Source organism: Aquila chrysaetos, chromosome 7 (assembly GCF_900496995.4).
Source record: "Aquila chrysaetos chrysaetos chromosome 7, bAquChr1.4, whole genome shotgun sequence".
NCBI classification, from domain to species: Eukaryota; Metazoa; Chordata; class Aves; order Accipitriformes; family Accipitridae; genus Aquila; species Aquila chrysaetos.
In genome coordinates, this window is record NC_044010.1 from 1157470 (window position 1) to 1167232 (window position 9763).

Here is a 9763-nt window from a genome sequence, read left to right on the forward strand (position 1 = left end):
TGTTCCTATGTGCAGCTCTGGGGGTTTTCTTAATGCCATCCTTGTTTCTACTTCAAGTCTGGGTGACTGCATCTGTCAGCAAACATATCAGGTGTTGCTGGAGAGAGAGAAACATGTCTGGGAATGGCACACCTTGTAGGGCTCAGTCCCTCTCAGCTTGTCCCACTTTATCCTCCATGGCATCACGGTTTTTGAAGAGGATGGGTAACGGAGAAGAATCACAGCCTCCAGCAGATTTTGGATGGACCCCATCCAGGTCTGGCATCCCGGTCACCTGCCCCATCAGCAATTCTGGTGAAACCCCTTACAGCATGGGCAATAGGCCAGTGTGGAGGGCAGGTATGGTAATTGTAAGGGGAAGCGGGCAGAGCGTGTAGGAATTAGGAAGAGGTACAGCACAGACCTTGGGAGCACCTTGCCTTTTTTACATCAAGAGGTTTCTATCCGGTCTGCTAACTTCCCCCCCCCCCCCCCCCCCCCAAAAAAAAGGTGTAGGATTTGTTAACCAAAGACTTCAAAACAGATGAGTCTTCATTCATTTGGTTCAGTCTCTGTGACATTACCAAGGAGTCTGGAAAGGGAGCGGATGAGGATGTTCATTCATGGAGTTGTTCATAGTAAAGCTCTGTTCATTTTAACGTACACTTTAACAGTCTAAACCAAAATGGTTTTCTCTGCTTTTTTTTTCCCTGAGTAGATTAAATGTTCAGGCTGAAGCCATATTTAAAAAGAAAAAAAAAAAATTATAAAGAATCAGGTGTAGGCAGACAGCCAGAATGGAAAATTTCAACTCCAATCGTAAAAGTTATAAGCAACTGAACGGTTTACAGCAGAAATGCCCAGACAGTCTAATTCCAGCTCTGCTGGTAACTTTCTCCTTGCAAAAATCTGCAGCTTGAACTCGCCACTCTGGGATCAGCCACATCGCTGTCCCTAGCAGCTTCAGAATAAGGCAGGAATACAGCACTTGCTTTGCCATAGGTCATGCCTTCTCAGAAGCTTTTGTCTGAATTGCGAGGCAGATGGAGAAATGAGGCCTGATAGCTGGAAACAGCTACTTCACGCACAAAGCCTGCAATATTTCTTTGGAAAGAGAGAAGGGCAAACCTGAAACCTGGAGTTTTTCAAATGATGGTTGGTCTGTTAGCAGTGTCACCAGTGTAAATCATTTAAAAACAGCCTCGTTACACCTCTAAAAACGGCTAAGGTGGACATGTTCAAGCCTCACCTAAGATGGAACATTTTCAAGTGGTATAATTACATTTGGTGAGTACTTAAACTAAAGGATGAGGCACCTGTTCACTTAGTGCAAACTGAGAGCCCGCGGGCTGGCGTGGCTCGCTGCCCGGGACGCTAACGCCCCTCCTGCGCCCGCTTGCAGCTCGCGAGCGCTGAGCGGCAGCTATTGCCCCCGCAGAAACATGGCTCCTGCTCCCCGGGGCAGCAGCCCAGCCGTAGCAGTTGCCCCGTTTCTCCGTGAAACGTGCAAGAGAGGGGAAGGCTGCACGGCACGGGAGCTGCTGTGGGGGCTGAGGAGGATGGGAGGAGAGGAAGGAGGGCATGCAGGGGAGAGGAGGACACGGCTGCTGGCAGAGCAGGCAGGCCCTGAAAAGCGGGATGCCCCGCGGGGGTCCAAGCACGGCCGCTGAGGTCGGACCAGCTTCCTTAGCTCGGACCTCCTCCTGCAGCCGTCGTGCCGTGAAGTGCTGGACTTCGCGCTGGAGCAGGTAGCGAGCATGCACATCTGCTCTGTCGCCACAGCCGGGAGAGGAGCAACTTCTACTGCGGTGGGTCAGTAGAGGACAGCCAGGGGACGGGAGCACCCGAACCGCGACAGATTTCCCGAGTGTGTGCCCAAACCACAGATCTATCCAATTAAAACCAGGCTTGGAGCAGTTCAAGTTCCTCCTCTGCATTAGGCGTTCTCGATGTTTTACTAAACAGATGTAACCTTGATCTAAACACGTCACGTGCAGATGGCGTAGTACGGACCATACGTTACAAACTAAAGCTCTGTGTTAGCTCAGCCTGACGTGACCTCACTCGGCCCTTCAGTTACTCTCTGTGTAAAAGAAGCAAAAGACAGCTCTCTTCCCGAGAATGCAGATTTGACACCTACTTAGCGGGTGCCCAAGTGCACAGAAACGTGAAAAACGGCGAGCGGGAAGGATTGTCGAACGGACTCAGTGCTCCCAGGCTCCGAGCCCAGAGCTCCTTCTCCAAGACAGTGGAGCGCTGCGTGCGTCCGCTTGCTTGCTTGTTTCTAACCGACGCCAGAAGATCATCCGCGAATAAAACGTACGACAGGCAGAAGAAAACGCGCGGCACTTTGCAGGCTGCATCCTCCGCCGCCTTGCGCTCCCCTGCAGACGCTTTCCCCGTTAACAGATCTGCCACAGGGGGACTCCCTGTAAAACACGGAGTTTGCAAAGGGGGCTCCTGCATCCGCCGCCGGAAAGCCACCAGACAAAGGGACCACACCTCGCCAGTACTGCCAGTGACGGTGACCGGCGCCGGGGCTGCCGGTGGGCGCGCGGCCGTAGGAGTGCACCCGGTAGACCCCTTCTCCGGTTTCACCGGGACGAGGCCGGGGGGGGGGGGAGAGCCTGCGGCGGCGGGTTTCTCGCTGGGAAAACAGAACCCTTCCCACCTTTCCTCGCAGCGGTGTCCAAACTTGCTGCCGCTGCTGCTCTAAAACCTCGTCCCCGTGCGTTTTCCGCGGGGATCTGACTGAACGGACGCGGGCGCCTTCGCTGCGTCCCACCCTGCGTAGCACCAAGGAAACACCTCGCTACCTTGCCGCCGCGTCTTACTGTTTCCCATCCCGCCTAGATACTTTTAATCCACAAAACGTATCCTTGTGGAGCCTCCATTCACAGGATGTGAGAAATTACATGGTTTTGGTTCTTTTCTGCACGCAAACCCTTTCCATGCTGTCATTTCGGCTTTGGGGGTTCGCACTTTCTATTCCTCCCTTAGATATTGGGTCGCTTTTGCTGGCTCTAACAAGAAGCAAATGTTGCAAGCGCGGACCCGCACTTACGAACGTGTCCAGTATGAGCACGTCCAGTAAAACCACTGGGAGCAGCCCAGAAACGCTACCACGAGCCCGTAATAAACATTAAGTAGAACGGGGACACAAAAGCAGCGATGGGGCTGAAAGCAAAACCCGAAGACGACGCGTTCAGAAGTAAAATAGGCTCACGCGAGCGGAGGGCAAGCTGCGGAGTCATCTCCCGCAGCAGACGCGCGATAACGCAGATGCGAGCGGGTAGCAAAGCTTTCTGGCGAGCCGACCCGAACGCGGCACGGGGCGGCGGCGGGCGAGGAGCGGGAGGCCTTCCGTCCGGCAGCGCGGCGCCCGGCAAACTAGGTCAGGGCTCGACGGTCACGAATGGCCGTGCCAACGCCGCGCCGGCGCCCCACGGCAGCGGCGGGCTCCGTCCGGACCGGGCGCGGGCACGCGACCACCTCGCCGTTGAGCGGCACCAGGCGGGAGCTACGCTCCGGCTTTGTGCTTTTCTGCTGACTCGAGGGGCGGCTGCGGGGGGGGGGGGGGGGGCGGCCCGGCAGCGGACACCGAGGGCCCAGCGGGGAAGGCACCAGGGCGAGGGGCCCGGCGTGGGACGGTGGCACCCCGGGCCAGGCTCCCGGGAGGGCGTGCGGCTGAGGCGGGCAGCCCCGGCGAGCTGAGGGCGGCGGCGGCGGCGGGCCCGAGGACGCCGGCAGGGCCGCCTGCGCGCCAGGTGAGGGTGAAGGCAGCCCGGAGCCGGGCGGCGAGGCCGGGGTGAGGCGGCCCCGGTGGCGGCGGCGGTGCGGGGGGGGGGGGGGCCCGGCCGGGCGGGAGCCGAGCCGAGCCGAGCCGAGCCGAGCCGGGTCCGGCCCACGGGGTCAGGCTTCAGCCGCGGCTATTATGGGATGGCGAGGCCCGGGGGTGGAGGGAGAGTGGAGAGGGGGAGGGCAAGCGTTGGGTATTATGGGATGGCGAGGCCTTCTGCGGCGGGGGAGGGCGAGCCGCGACTATTATGGGATGGCGAGGCCTCCCGCGACCGGAGGGGGGCAGGTGGGTGGCGGGGAGTATTATGGGATGGCAGGCCCTCCTGCCGCCGGGGGAGTATTATGGGATGAGGATGCCCCATAAGGCACGAGGGGGGGGGGGGGCGGGCGGCTATTATGGGATGGCAGGGCCCGCCGCAGCCCGGCGTGAGGGGAGGAGTATTATGGGATGGCACCATTCCCAGCGTGTGTGACCGGGCCGGCTATTATGGGATGCCTCAGTACCTACGGCGGGGCTGCCTGCCTGGGAAATATTATGGGATGCGGCGGACCGAGGGAGGGGAGGGGAAGGGAGTTATTATGGGATGTCGGTGCAGCCCCGGGGCGGGTTGGCGGGAGGCTGCAGCCCCTGTCAGGATTCCTGGCGGTGCCCGCTGGGACACACACACACACACACACACACACCCCGCTCCTCCACGTCCCGCCGCTCGCCCGGAGGCTCCTGGCGGTGTCCCCGTCCCACCCGCCCCGGGGCCCCTCGCCCCGGTTCTCCCCCTCCCCGCCTTCGCTGCCTCTCAGCAGTCATAACCAATAAAGCCGGCAAGGGTATTCTGGGATGGCTGCTCCACGGTGTGGGGATGGGGGGTGGTTGCTATGGAGCGTTTCCCGTGGGTGGCTATTATGGGATGGAGTCGCCTTTGTGAACTATTATGGGATGCGGCCGGCTCGGCAGGGTGGGGCTGCCCAGGAGGGGTGCTGGGGGCCCTGGCCCTGGCGCTCCTCAGGGGAGGGAGCGGGCAGGGAGGCGGGGGAGGGCGGCGGGAGGATGGAAACGCGGGACACACCGGGCACGGGCAGAGAGAAGGCGGCGGTGGGGGCCATGGCTGCCAGCTTCACGTGGGTCTTACAGAAACCCTCGGCCGGGTCCCCGGGATGGTGAGGCTGCCGTTGGGCGCTCCCGCCTCCGGGAGCCTGCGGGCTTCTGCTTGCTCGCAAAGCAAATTCTGTTCGCCGCAGAGTTGAGGAAGGGGGAAAAAAGCACACAGCCCTTCAGGCTGGGGCTCCAGAGCATCCCAATGACTTGCAGCAAGGAAGGCGCTTAAACATTGGTCACAAATGTTATCTTTTCTTAAGGAAAAAACTTGCAGTGCGAGTCCGAGTGTTGCAAAGCTGGGAGCTGGCAGCTTCACATTCAAGAAAGGTGCACGTGCGTGGCACAAAGCGAGACCCGTCCCCGAGTAGTTCACCTCAGAGCAGGACCTAATACGTGATCGTTGGTTTCTGCACCGAGGGCACAGCCCCAAAGTTACCTGGCCGGTTGTTGCCTGTTACGGGACAACAGAGAAACCCCCTCCGGACACTCGCGGCTCTAGCAGCTTTGCAAACTTCTGGCTGGTTTTGAGCTGAAGGTGACTTAGTAGGTATCACCATTGAGATTTGGGTCTCGGACGTCCTTCTCCTCTCGAGCAAACCCCAGTCCGTCAGCTCTGCTCAGCCACAGTGGGGTTCACACCCAACCGAATGGGGTATACACAACCTCTGGGCTAGTTTGCACTGTTCCCTGTAGCACAGTTGTTGCTGGGTGCAACGCTGGAAACGCCTCTCCCAGATCCAGCTGGAGGTAGGAGATGAAGGAGAATTCTGTCCCAGCCTGTTTTTTCAGTATTTCTGCTAACCGAGCTCAAGAGGAGATGTGTTTCAGTGTTAGTGATTTTTGCCAGCACGCACCAGCTTTAGTACAGGATGCAAAAACAAGTATCACAGAATTGCAATCCAGGCAGCTCGAACCAGTAAGCCGTTATTGCAGTCCCCTTGAGACCACTTGCTTCTTCTCTGACTGGATACAACTGTTTGTTTCATGACGAGGGGAGCAGGGCATCTCTATCCGAGGCACTTCAGGGAAATGGGAACCTAAAATTGATAACTACTAAGCATCCTTAACTTTTGAGTATCGCTTCCAGCTTTCATTATTCATTATATACAAAGTTCTAGTTAAAAGACTGGCAGTGTTGCAAAGGCAAATTTTTACGATTGCGAAATAACATTTGTTTCTTACATCTTACTAAGTGCCTCCATCTTCAGAAAAAAAGGTGAAGATAAACATGGAAAATTCGAATCTGAGTGTCTGATATCTGGCAAAGTTCTGAGTAACTGAAAACAGACTTGTGATGGAAAATATCGAGTAACCTTAGCTATAGGTGTCAGTACCAAGTACGTCTGTGATGTTTTTTAAAGCAAGCGAACTAGCGAAGCATACAGAGATAGAGATCAACAGTTCAGATTTACAGGGGGGCTGAGCAGTCCCCAATCTTCCCTATCTCTCCCCCCGCCTCAGTTCGCCGCCGCTGGCCCTGCCTCATGCACCCTGCACGTCTGGCTGACGCGGTGTGGCTCTGGCTGCACGGCCGCGCCATTCACCCTGCCCCCTCCTTCTCCTGGCCAAACAGGAGACGAGGCTCATGACGAGTGCCGAGCGAAGTCTGAACTGCTGTTCTTCTAACGGGAAGTAGATGCAGAGTCATGCTGGCATATGGGCAGTCCTCACCTAGGTGGCTGTTAGAGAGACTGGATCCTCCATTGGCACTAGAATGTTCTCAAAAAAGAAGCACGCGTCGCCTGTTCAGTGGTTCTTGATCTTGTTCTGGTCGTATACTCCCAAATTCTCTGCGTGCAAGTCTCTCTCTGCCTCTTGTTCCCGTGGCATTTGTTTGCTGCAGGAGCGGCTTCTCGGACGTGACAGGAGGGGCTCTTGTCTCTTCTCCGCAAGATGAGGAGACTGTTTCTTGTGTCATTTTCTTCCGTGTCTGACACCAAAGCAAAGATACTTCCATTGTGCTAAACAAGTAAGTTCAGGCTTCTCAGTGAAAAAACAAACAAACAAAAATAGAAGGGGGGGGGCACGATGAAGAAAGCAACAATGGAAATGGATCATTATATTTCCTTAGCTTGCCATGGAAACTTTGCAGAAATCTGGAAGTGGAGAAGAGTATCTCGGCCAGAGGAAAGAGCTTTGTAGTGTTGGGGAAGACTTGCAGAATTCAGGACAATTGCTTTGGGGAGACAGGATTCTCACAAGATAGTTTAAAATGGGGGCGGGGGGGGGTGAAGAGATACAGACTGTGGGACAGTAACCGAGTATTGAGTGAAAGTTTGGACCAATTTCTTACTAATTTCAAAGTAAAAGTTACTTATCTGGGAGTTTGATACCCCTCCCCTCTCAAAATGGTCTAGGGCAAAATTCTCTGCCTTACCAAAGAAAAACAAAAGGCAAGACTTCTCAGAAATCCTGACATCTTCAAGGTTACTTGGCAGAAGCCGTAAGACCTCAGCTCAGAGTCACGGCAAGCATCAATATGATCAGGAGAGCCCACGGGGCTGCTGAATGGGAAACACAAGGGTTAAGTCCATTCACATTAGCTGAAGATGGTCACAGCGAGGTTAAGGGAGGAAATGAAATGTACCTGCAGCCTTTGAGGAACAGCATCACATTTATGGGTACATCAGATGTTACCGGTTTTACACAGATACTTAAAGACATTTTTCACGTTACTAGTTGTACGTAACCTGGCAAAACAGATATTACAGTCAGGCTAGAGCAACCCTCAGTCAGAGGAAGAGCAAAAATGAAGAAGAGTAAAACAGAAGTACGTCTGTATTCCAGAACCCAAATGAAGCAGTACAGTGGCAGCATCGCAGTGTCCAGCACCTAAACCCATTAACCTCGGCTTTGTTATTGGACATGAAAGGAGCTAACAAAAAAAACCCTGAGAAACCATAAACTGACCTTCAAGATCACATTGTCTGCAGCACCAGCAAGTCATGCTTATAGTCTGTTATCTGTGTCCTACACACGAACGGTTCACCCTAGCCTGGAAAGTCTCCCTTCTTTCCAAAATGCTCTGGAGCCCCTTCCCCATCCCACCCCCTTGCCTCCCACACCGGGCAGCGCTGAAATACCCTGGATGGAGGTTTCTGGCCTCCATCCATGCCCGAGTGAAAACAGCAAAGGAGTACCAGGGTGAAACAATGTCATACTTTGCTCTTCTTGTTACCTTGGAGAAATGTATTTCTTTTGAAAGTGAAACCCAGAAAGGGCTGTGGGCCTGATAAAAGCCTGGGCAGAAAAGGCTGCCCGCGAGGGGGAGGAAGGTGGAGCAGGACTCTCTCCCGGGTCCCCAGGCTGGGACCTGAACCCTGAGTGACTCGGACCATGCACGAAACTACAGAAATAATTGAGAGGCTGCGCCGGCACAGTGCTGTGGGGACGCAGAGCCCACTTCACCCCGTCGTCCTCGGCAGCAGAGCTGGGCAGGGGTGCGTGGAGGGTCCACTGGTTAGTTTGGATTTCCCGAACACGGGCGCAGCGCCAAAGCGAGGGGGACGTTGCAGGTATTTTCCCCAGCGGAGGTGCGCTGTGGGGTTGTTCGAGGCATTGGCACCCATCAGCAGGTAGGGAAGGTTGTATTACGCACATCTTGCTGTAATCGTTTCCAAGCCAAGTGCTATCAGCTCAGAAGACTCAGTTAAACCAGGTAAGTAATCAGACCACAGTAAGGTAGGGCAACTCCCAGGTTTAAAGCAGCCAAACAGCTGGAAATCTATCTCGTGGTGTTATCCTCGAAGGAAAACATTCAGAAGCCTCATTTTTTAAAATCCGTTTAATCTACGTTGTCCTCACAAACACTAAAACCACCTTAATCATAATCGCTTATATCTGGCACGGATGTTTTTTAGCATGAAAATTAAGGCTTCTGCCGACTGAGAAACTTCAAGTTACAAAGAAAAGGGAGTCATGATAAAAACGTGTTTGGGTGTCATACAGAGAAAGATTTCAGGGAAGCGGCGGCTCGTTGGGAAGCTTGGCGCTTTAGTGACTGAGGCTCTGGGGTTGATGCTGCCTAACCGGTAGCGAACAGCCCTCTCCAGATCATAACCCTGCCGGCAAGAGCGTCGGGGAGCACCTGTAGAGACAGCCCCGGTTACTAACTCCCGTTGCGGGGTCTTCGCCCATGTCGTACCTCTCACCATGCCACCAAACCACCGGAAAAAAAGAGGTCCACGCGGAATCCGGCAGCAACCGGTTGGGGCCGGGCTGCTCAGCACGGGAATTTGGCGCGGCTGTCTGCCTGGCTCCTCTTAGAGAGGATTACGGCTCTCAGCACACAAAAGAGGGAATGAAAAGTCCTGCGGGGGTCCGCGTGAGTTTGGCGGTGGCGTTACCCACCATACGTTTTCCGTAGCCCTGGATATTCCGTTACGCTTGATCCATGCAGAGGACGGATAGTGTCCGTGGAATAGTAGCGTGGCTCTTTCCTACCGCTTTTCCTCCGTGGAGCTGAGGTAGATGATAGCGTCATCATCATTCAGGCGAAGGTATACAGGCAGGGACAGCGCCCGCGTGCGTAGGGGGTATGGTGGGAGGGTTAGGGGGGTTTCTGTACGTGCAGGAAGGTGAATAACGCAACAGCATTTCGGGACGTACGGTCTTTGCTGGCAAGGCGGGAAGGACGCACGCTGTGGAGGGGCTCCACGCATATTTGGCGTGGCAGGACCACGCTGGAGCACGCGGCGGCGACGGGCACGTGGATGAGATGGCGGAGCTTGGCGGTGTCTCGGCAGAGAGGTGCTGGCGCGAGGAGGTGGGCGGTCGGGGGCTGCACGTGCAGGTAGGGGCGATTTCGCCGATAGTCCGATACGCTCCGGCAGGCGGCAGAGGCGATGGGATGGTGTTACGGAATACCCGCGTGCCCGGCGTATGCGCGGACAT

General features: G+C 55.5%; 1 protein-coding gene across 2 annotated transcripts in view; it reads left to right on the forward strand.

Annotated features, from left to right (window-relative positions):
* The window catches only part of NOP2 (NOP2 nucleolar protein), a 96781-nt gene that overhangs the window by 57356 nt on the left and 29662 nt on the right, over nucleotides 1-9763 (forward strand). For both annotated transcript variants that reach the window (XM_030020452.2, XM_030020454.2), the window contains exon 2: nucleotides 3793-3806. The gene's annotated coding sequence lies outside the window, so the exon portion shown is untranslated. The remainder of the gene's footprint in view (nucleotides 1-3792; nucleotides 3807-9763) is intronic.